This window comes from Hevea brasiliensis, chromosome 9, assembly GCF_030052815.1.
Source record: "Hevea brasiliensis isolate MT/VB/25A 57/8 chromosome 9, ASM3005281v1, whole genome shotgun sequence".
NCBI classification, from domain to species: domain Eukaryota; kingdom Viridiplantae; phylum Streptophyta; class Magnoliopsida; order Malpighiales; family Euphorbiaceae; genus Hevea; species Hevea brasiliensis.
The window spans coordinates 32,974,113-32,985,175 of NC_079501.1; positions in this window are offsets into that span (position 1 = coordinate 32,974,113).

Here is an 11,063-nt window from a genome sequence, read left to right on the forward strand (position 1 = left end):
AAGCAAAAATCCCTCCTTGAATCTCCCTTTGGTTAGGCCAAGTTAGAAAGGAGATGAGGAGAAAATTTTCTTAGTCTTAAGTAAGTGAAAGTAGTGAGAAACACTTTCTCAACTATTAATTCAAGAGTATTAACTCTTAATTCTCTTGAATCAAGCAAGGAGGAAAGGAAGAAATTCTTTAGCTCTAGTGGAAAGTGGTTCAGCGAAGAAGATGAAGAAAGAAGACAACTTTTGTTTCTTTTTAACTCATCTTTTATATATCAAATTTCTTTAATTAAAATTAATTAACAAGTGTCCATTTTTCATTCAATCGTTAAATAAGTTTTCTAAACATAATTGATGCACTTGTTAAAATTTAATCTTAATTAAGAAATTTAATTTTGATTAATTAGTATTCTTAATACTAATTACTTTAGCCTTCAGATTTGACCAAATCAACATTTGACCAAGTCAAAGTGTCAAAGTTTGAGTAAGTCAAAATTATCAAATTTTAACTAAGATTAATTTCCCAAATTAATCAAGATTAGTTTCTTCTATTATGCTTGATTATTCAAGTTTCTATTTAAACACTTTAAATATTAACTTGAATACTTCCATAAATAAATTTAGTTTTAAATTATGCTATGGACTTTGCAATCTAATTGTAAACTAAATTTGTTAATTTAATTAATTAATTAAACTATTTAATTAATTAATCAAATTAATTTTACTTTGATCAAAATGCTCTTATGTGTGTGACTTACTAGGTTCATTACTAATTGGTAATGAGAATAATATTAGCTCCTTAATATTATTGGAATTATTCTAAACTTAAAATAAAATTCCTTTTTCATTTAAGTTTTCATAAATTATGGTTGACATCTAACATAATCTACCATGACTACCCAATTAGTTATGAATTATTTCCTAATTCATGAACCTTGATCATACATACCATGCACTAAAATCTCTCAATTACAAAATCTCAATTCTAGCTAGAGTTATGGTTTATGTCAAACTCTTTTGTTTAGAATCATATGTCCTATTTTAATTCTAATTTTTTATTAATAAGACTTTCCTGTCAGAAACTTTTTTCTGACTAAATTTGTCATTTCCAGGAACTTGAATTCATCAAGAACAATTAAATGGACATAGAATTTTATCCCCATTTACTTAGAGTAACGGATCCCATTTTGACTAACACCTATCTCTATATATAACAAGTCAGAGCCAACACATGCCCATATACTCATACACAGTATAAGCATGAAAGCAGTATCAAACTCAAACTACCTATATACAAGATAACTGTGCTATCTCAGGTGTCAAGACCCAAATTATGAGCTAAATAGGCACTAGGACTTGGATCAGCATAAGACTCCCAAAGCCTGTAGTAAGCCTAACTATTCCAAACCCAAACCTAAGGCTCATTACTGTAGTCCAATTTGAAGAAGACAAGCAGATATGGTCTGGCAATAAATTAGACTATCCAACAGGGAGTTTTTAGCTCACCTTACTTGTAATCATAAAATATATTAATTTGAGGAGCTCAGCTCACCCTCACAATCCTCAACATAGCAATTGAATCAAATGGAAACTCAGCTCCCTCATCTAAGATAAATACCCATCTCATATATCCACACATGCATAAATAATAGGTTTACAATTTTAAAATAAATAAATTATTACAGTTTCAAGCTAAATAAAATATTTCTAGCACATGCAGAGCTCTAAATTTTTAATTAATACTATGAAATACTGATATTGCTGCTAAGAGACCTACAAGGAAGGAAACAGGTTAATCACAAGAAGGAGATCCTCCTGTAACCTAGAAAAATAGGGTAAACAGAAGTGAGCGCTCTACTCATAGAGTAAGATATTGATTTTAAATATAATTTTTATAACTACCTAAGACTAATGCATCCCTAAGGATGAAATGCAACAAATACTAACATATTCAACCAAATTCAAACAATATTCGCACAAAGAATAATTTGGAGCATTTACACACCCTTGTATCACATCAATCAAATATATATATGGGAGTTGATTCCCTACACATCTCTCTTAATTATAGCCTCTGCTAGCAAGATCAACTCGAGCAAGACTTTCTCTTAATAATCCAAATGTGAGGGTCAGTGAGATCAACTCAAAGCCGTACTCATCCTGACTTATCACAAAAAGGACCGGGCCCCAAGTGAGACTAGCTCAAGCTGATCTGCCTATCCTACCCATATCTAGTACCACACTTCACGCACGCCAACATACGCATACAACTCCAAATTACCCTAAGGTGACACCCATATTAATTTCATCAAATAATAATGCAACACAAAGTATGCCTATATATATATATATATATATATATATATATATATATATATATATATATATATATATATATATATATGTAACACCCCAAAATTTTAAATTTTATTATTTTATGAGCATTTTTGGTATTTTAATTTTATTTACATTTTAGGAATTTTTTTGAGATTTTTCGGATTTTAAAAATTGGGTTCGATTTTCTGAAAATATAAACTTTGATGATTTTTAAAAATTAATTTAAAGACCATGTGGCAAAACTAAAAATATATTTGGAATCTACGAATTTTTCTGAGTTTTTTGAAATTTTTTCGGAATTTTTGGACCTCGTTTTCGGTCCCGAGGCAGAGTAAAAATTCAAAATTTTGTATCCTGAATCGAACCAGCTGAATCGAACCGGACCGGATCGGACCGGTCGAATCAGACCGGCCTTTTCTTTTTTCTTCTTCCCTTCCCCGCGCGCGTCCGACCTCCTCCCCTTCTCTCTCTCTTTGCTCTCTCCTCCCTCCTCCCCTTGCCGCGCCGCCACCTCCCCTGCCTCCCCACCTCGCGCCACCTCGCCTCCCCACGGCCGTCGCTCGAAACGCCGAAGCGCCAGCGAACGCGCGCGCGCGGCGACTCTCGACTTCCGGTCCGGTCTTGTGTCTAAAATCATTTACTCGTCTAGAGCTTTCCATAGACACCAAGAACACTGAAATCCATCGAGCGGTTTGTCCAATTTTTGCCTGGGAAATTTTGGCCTATTTTGAATTTCGGGCTAGATTTCTCGCAAACCGTGAATCCCACGAGAAAACCGAGAGTACCAGAGCGCTCCACTCGTCGAGAGCTTCGCGGCGACATAAATTTTGAATTTTTCCGACACCGTTTTTCGATGGGTCCCACGAAATTTCGCAGTGTTTTTCCGAGCATTAAATGAGCTTAGAAAATTCTGAAAAATTTATGTACTAACCCCCGTGTTGTGGGCTTCGTGTAAGTATCCTCAATTCGTGGAAATTCGATAGTTGACCGGGTCTGTAAATTTCGGGTCAAACAGACCCGTTACAGGAAAAGTCTCCGAATTGGACCGAGGTTTTGGCTAACCCCCCCCATTGTCAGACGTCCCGAGCGCGTTCCCGAAGTCGGAATCGGCAAAGGTAAACCCGAACCTTGCTTTTTCGTAATTTTCTAGTGCTTAAATAGGATTAAAAAATTCATAAAATATTCGTGGTAGCTCAGAAAATTATGATTCTTTTTGCAATAGCCTAGTAATATTGCTAAGGACCGCGGGGCAAAGTTTTAGAATTTTTAGAGCTTGTTTGGGTAGTTTTTGCAAAAATGATCAATTATAAGGACTAAATTGAAATTTTACATATTGTGATGGATGACTAATTTGATGGGCCCAGGAGGGGCTGTGTGATGTGATTGAATTGTGGATATATGAGTTGCAAATATAGAAGTGTGTTTTGAGCCCTTTTGCAGGTTGGGTAAGTCCTAGGTATAGGGGAGACTCTGCCGGATTTTCGGCACGACTTAGGACGTATTTGGTCTTTTCTTGATTGTATTGAGTCATTTGTATTAAAGAATTGTAATGTAATTGTCAGGTGAGCCGGGACAGCCTTCTTCCTCCGCTCAGCCGCCACAGTAACCGTTGTCAAGTCTGTGAGTAAAATATTAATTTTAATTATAATTTCACTATTATTATATGTTCAAGCATGCCCATGCATCACTTATATGCATATATCTATGTAGATAAACTTTAGGCACGATTTATGTTGCATTCATAACTGTGAAAGTGCCATGTATGTTGCTGTGGTAATTTGGAGCAGTGTGCGTGCGTTGGCGTGCGTGTGATGTGGTGTGGACTATGGATAGGATGGGTAGTCACGGCTTAAGATCTTCGCTGGGACCCGATCCTTCAGGGGGTAGTCACGGCTTGAGTTCTTCGCTGGGACCCCCGATTTGGTTTATTAAGCGAAAGTCCGGCTTGAGTTCTTCGCTGGCACCAGGTTGGATTTAAGAGAGCTGTATAGGGGATCAGCTCCCATATATTATGATTGATATTACTGGGTGTGTGAGTGCTCCAAATTACCTTTATGATGTTATGATGTGAAAATGTTGTTGATGTTGCATTTCACTCTACAGGGTGCATTAGTTTTAGATAGTTATAGAGATTATGGTTAAAATTGATATTTTACTCTCTGAGTCGAACGCTCACTGTTGTTCAATATTTTTTCAGGCCAGAGGAGGATATTTTTGAGATTAACCTGCTTTCTTCCTCGCAGGTCGATTATTAACGTTTGTATAAACTTGTTAAATCTTAGAATTTCCGCATGTGTTAGAAATGTTTATTTGATATGTGTCTGTAAACTAAATTATTATTTTGGACCTGTAAACTTAATATTCTATGCATGTTTGATGGATTGGATGAGGGAGCTGAGCTCCCATTTATTTTTATGCTGATGAGTATGTGGAGGGTGAGCTGAGCTCCCCAATTGAGTATTTATTGTGTTTACAGGTCGGGTGAGTCAAAAACTCTCCGTTGAAAGGTCCATTTTATGGCCGGACTCTATCCGGTTGATTTCTTGAAATTGGGCCCAAATGGGCCTTAGAGTTGGGTTAAGTGAATAGTTAGGCTTACTACGGGCCTCGGGAGCTTTAGGCTAGCCCAGGTCCTAGTGCCAGTCCAGCCCATAGGTTAGGTCGTGACAAATGTGGTATTAGAGCTTAGGCTCTAGATTCTTAGGGAATGTTTATCTAAAGTGTTGGGAAGAGTCTACTAGGAGTCACATGCGGAAAAATAGGGTCCACATTCGTCTTGCATTGTCATCTTTGCTTCTAGTTTCTGCTTCATATATTGTGTGTAAATATGAGTCTATAGAGCTGTGTAATGAGTAATTTTGAATTTGTGGGCTAATGCTGCTGAATTTCAGGAAAATGCGTAGAAGCAGGAGAGCTGCCACTGCACCAGAACTAGATGTGCCTGACGAGGTGTCAGCACAAGATGAGGCGCCTGCCCCGAGGAGGCGGGGTAGGAGGCCTAGAGCTGCTCAAGTAGAAGAGCAGCTGCCAACGATTCAGATCGATCTTTCATGGCACAGGGTCCCATGGACCCCATGGCAGCTACTCTAGCTGGTTTGCAGAGGACCATCGATATGATGGCGCAGTATATGGTCCACCCTCCACAGCAGCAGCAGTCCACCTCACCAAGCGGGGAACCTTACAAACAGATAATCAATTTTAAAAAGTTGGTGCCGGGTACTTATGATGTGCAGATGATGCATATCAGTTTTTGGATTCCTGCAGACAGGTAGGAACAGAATTGCAGTTGACTGATAGAAGACTTATAGAGTGTATGCAGCATGTCATGAGGCCTATGCTTAGACAATGGATGAATGACTACATATTACCTCGGATGGAGGGTTTGTCGTGGACTCAGTTTGTGAAATTGTTCATCAATCGGTTTGTGCCAGAAAGCTTCAGAGATCAGAAGCAGTGGGCCTTTGAGGCCTTAAGACAAAATGGCAGGTCTGTAGATTAATATGCTATAGAATTTTTGGAATTGAGCAGATATGCCCCTACAGCAGTAGCTACAGAAACTATGAAGGTGAAAAGATTCCTAAAGGGGCTTGACAAAAGGTATGCGAACCTGGCCATGATGTCTGATCAGTCTTTTGATGTGGTGGTTGATCGAGCCAGACAGATTGAGATTAGCTATGCTGTGGATGACAGCGGAAGAGCAAAGAAAAACAGAGCAGAGGGTTTTACCGGTGTTCCCCAAATGGGTACTCCAGACAGTGGTGGCCAGAGTAATTACAGAGAAAAAAGTAGGAATAAGAAGAGTGGTTTTAGACACAAACCTCAAGGGTTCAGACCAGGATACGGATCCAGCAGTGGTCACAGTTTATGGTACAACAGTTCTGGGTTTGGTTCAAGATCCTCCTTGGCACCTTGCGCACAGTGTGGAAGAGGACATTCAGGACCTTGTTTGATGGGTTTAGGAGTATGCTTCAGGTGTGGCCAACCAGGTCACTTTGCTAGGGAATGCCCCGTATTCAGTGAGCCACAGATGGGGTCGCAGGGTTCTGTTGCAAATGTTCCTCGCCAGTTGTATCCGGGTGCTTCCAGCATAGCAGGCAGTCAATTTAGTGGCCAACAGGGCCGAGGACAAGGGGGACGTGGATTTGGAGGCAGATCAGGAGGTAGAAGTCAGTATCAGGGTTTTGCCACTCAGGGTAGGGGTCAAGCTCGGGTTTTCACCCTGACCCACCAGGATGCTCAAGCTTCAAATGCAGTTGTGGCAGGTATTCTTCTGGTCTGTTCCTATGAGGCTCGTGTTTTAATAGATCCGGGTGCTACGCACTCATTTGTCTCCCCTGTGTTTGCCATGAGGTTGGGTAGAAACCCTACAACCTTAGAATGTCCTTTGTCGGTAGCTACTCCACTTAGTGACAACATATATGTAGATATGGTTTTTCCGGGTAGCCCAGTAGTAGTGGATGGAAAGATCCTCCCAGCAGACATGGTTCCTCTACCAGTGATGGATTTTGATGTAATCTTGGGGATGGATTGGTTGGCAACTCATTATGCCACTTTAGACTGCAGGAACAAAAAGGTGCATTTCCACATACCTGGTGTGGAAGAGTTTAGCTTTGATGGTGATAGAAGCATGGCTCCATATAATTTGGTGTCAGCAATTAGTGCTAGAAAAATGTTGAGGCGTGGATGCCAAGGGTATTTGGCATTGGTGAGAGATACATCTGTAGAAGGTGCCAACATGGAAAATGTTCCTGTTGTCAGAGAATTCATGGATGTCTTCCTTGAAGAGCTTCCAGGGTTGCCACCAGAAAGGGGAATAGAGTTCTGCATTGATGTTGTTCCGGGTACAAACCCCATATCAATGCCACCTTACAGGATGGCTCCAGCAGAATTAAAAGAGTTAAAAGAGCAACTACAGGAGCTGTTGGACAAAGGTTTCATACGTCCGAGCACTTCACCCTGGGGTGCTCCTGTTCTATTTGTGAGAAAGAAGGATGGGTCATTGAGGTTATGCATTGACTATAGACAGCTGAACAAGGTGACTGTGAAGAACAAGTATCCACTTCCTCGGATCGACGATCTGTTTGATCAGCTCCAAGGGGCTAGATTCTTTTCCAAGATAGACCTGCGATCAGGCTACCATCAGTTGAGAATCAGGAATCAGGACGTGTCTAAAACGGCATTCAGGACAAGATACGGTCATTTTGAGTTCTTGGTGATGTCTTTTGGACTCATTAATGCACCAGCAGCCTTCATGAACTTGGTAAACCGGGTGTTCAAGCCATTTTTGGACCGTTTTGTCATCGTATTCATAGATGACATTTTGGTATACTCTCGGACTGAGGAAGAACACGTGTGGCACTTGAGAATGGTGTTGCAGACTTTGAGGGAGCACCAGTTATATGCCTAATTTTCAAAATGTGAATTTTGGCTAGAAAGCATCTCATTCTTGGGACACGTGGTTTCTAGTGACGGTATTCAAGTGGATCCCAAGAAAATTGAAGCTGTAACTGATTGGCTTAGGCCTACTACAGTCACTGAGGTGCGAAGTTTTCTGGGTCTAGCTGGCTACTATAAGCGATTTGTGTAAGATTTTTCCAGGATAGCGGCTCCCCTAACTAAGTTAACTCTGAAGAATGTTCCATTCATTTGGACAGGTGACTGTGAGAAGAGCTTCCAGAAGCTTAAGGAGTGTCTAACCACCGCCCCTGTGTTGACACTACCTATGAGTGGTGAAGGATACACCGTGTACTGTGACGCCTCCAGAGTTGGCCTAGGGTGTGTTTTGATGCAGAATGGAAAAGTAGTGGCTTATGCTTCAAGACAGCTGAAGAGGCATGAGCAGAACTACCCCACCCATGATTTGGAAATGGCGGCTGTAGTCTTTGCACTAAAAATCTGGAGACACTACCTGTATGGTGAAGTGTACGAGATATATACCGACCACAAGAGTTTGAAGTACATCTTCCAACAGAGGGATTTAAACTTGAGACAGAGGAGATGGATGGAGCTTCAGAAAGACTATGATTGCACCATCCAGTACCACCCTGGGAAGGCCAATGTAGTGGAAGATGCTTTGAGCAGAAAATCTTCTGGCAGTTTGGCGCACATTTCAGCAGAGAAAAGACCGTTGATTCAGAAAATACATGAGTTGATGGATCAAGGTTTAATCCTAGATCTTTCAGATGAGGGGGTATTGTTGGCTCATTTTTCAGTGAGGCCAGACTTGCGGGACAGAGTTAGAGTTTCCCAACACAGAGACCAACAATTGATGAAGATCATAGAAAGAGTACAGCAAGGTGAAGGTGGTGAGTTCGGATTTGCCAATGATGGCGTCCTAGTGCAAGGTTCAAGGATATGTGTGCCCGATGTGGACAATCTCAGAAATGAAATCATGCAAGAGGCACACTATACACTGTACAGTGTCCTCCCAGGTTCCACCAAGATGTACCATGATGTGAAAGATAGCTACTGGTGGAATGGTATGAAGAGAGACATAGCAGACTTTGTATCCAAGTGCTTGACTTGTCAGAAGGTGAAGTTTGAACACCAGAGACCGTCAGGGAAGCTGCAAGAGCTCCTTATCCCAGAATGGAAGTGGGAAATGATCACTATAGATTTTGTGACTGTGTTGCCTCGTACCACGCGAGGATATGATTCGATATGGGTAATTGTGGACCGTCTAACCAAATCAGCTCACTTTTTGCCTGTTAAGACTATGTTTTCGGTGGCACAGTACGCCCGACTCTACATTCGAGAAATAATTAGATTGCATGGAGTTCCAGCTTCCATAATATCTGACAGAGGGCCCCAGTTCACTTCTCAGTTTTGGAGAAAGTTGCTGGAGGCACTTGGCACACAGTTGAACTTCAGTACGGCCTTCCACCCTCAGACAGACGGACAGTCCGAAAGGACAATCCAAACACTGGAAGACATGCTTCGCATGAGTGTTTTGGATTTTGGAGGTCAATGGGATGATCAGCTAGCTTTGGTGGAGTTTGCCTACAACAACAATTACCATTCCAGCATAGGGATGGCACCCTATGAGGCACTATATGGAAGAAAGTGTAGGTCTCCTCTGTGTTGGACGGAAATGGGAGAAGCGAAGGTGCATGATGTAGACCTAGTGCAGTACACTTCAGAGGTAGTTCCTTTAATCAGGGAACGATTGAAATGACTTTCAAGATGGCAGAAGAGTTATGCAGACCCCAGACGGAAGGATGTGGAGTTTGCAGTAGGTGACTATGTATTCCTGAAGGTTTCTCCGATGAAGGGAGTCATGAGATTTGGAAAGAAGGGCAAGTTGGCACCTCGGTATATCGGACCTTTTGAGGTTACGGATAGAGTGGGAGCAGTTGCCTACCGGTTGGAGCTACCACCAACCTTTCTCACGTTCATCCCGTATTTCACATCTCCATGCTCAGGAAATACATTCCAGATCCTTCTCATGTACTACAGCCAGATGTAATAGAGCTAAAGGAGAATTTGACATTTGAGGAGCAACTCAGAGCCATAGTGGACCACCAAGTGAGACACTAAGATCAAAGCAGATCCCTATGGTTAAGGTCTTGTGGAGGAGCCGATCGGTGGAAGAGTGCACTGGAGTCGAATCTGGACATGCGTAGCAAGTACCCTTTTCTGTTCAATGTATAATCATGTGCTTTATTCTGCCTTGTGTAAAATTGGAGGACGAATTTTCTGTAATGGGGGAAGAATGTAACACCCCAAAATTTTAAATTTTATTATTTTATGAGCATTTTTGGTATTTTAATTTTATTTAAATTTTAGGAATTTTTTTGAGATTTTTTGGATTTTAAAAATCGGGTTCGATTTTCCGAAAATATAAACTTTGATGATTTTTAAAAATTAATTTAAAGACCACGTGGCAAAACTAAAAATATATTTGGAATCTACAAATTTTTCTGAGTTTTCTGAAATTTTTTCGAAATTTTTGGACCTCGTTTTCGGTCCCGAGGCAAAGTAAAAATTCAAAATTTTACAGGTCGGGTGAGTCAAAAACTCCCTGTTGAAAGGTCCATTTTATGGCCGGACTCTGTTCGGTTGATTTCTTAAAATTGGGCCCAAATGGGCCTTAGAGTTGGGTTAAGTGAATAGTTAGGCTTACTATGGGCCTCGGGGGCTTTAGGCTGGCCCAGGTCCTAGTGCTGGTCCGGCCCATAGGTTGGGTAGTGACAATATATGTATATATATATATATATATATATAATTGTAAGTGAATGCATGAGCATGCCTTTTATGTATAATAATATTGAAATTATAAATAAAATCAGTATCTACTCATAGATTCACCAGATATCACTATGACAACTAAGCGAAGAAAAAGGCTGATTCTGATAACCTAAACAATTATATTAATGAATTCATCAGTATCAATATAAAATAATTATTTAAAAATTTGAGGTGTTACATCAGGTCAAGGAATTATATGCACTGTTATGATCTGGATGACCTTGAATTGACAAGAGTAAACCCCATATACAAGTCATCTTGCATCACTGGTTCTGCCTACTTATCTTATGAGTGCCCATCATGTAACACCCCTATTTGTATAGCCTGGTATATTTCACCGTTCCGGTGACCGGTGTCGGTTCGGACAATTAAGGGGATTAGAACCATATTTAAGACAACTACAGAAACCATAAAAACAAATAATTAGTAATGTTCAATTAGTTAAGTATAAATAAGAAAAACAGAACATAAGAAGTTAAACGAGCCGAGAGCCA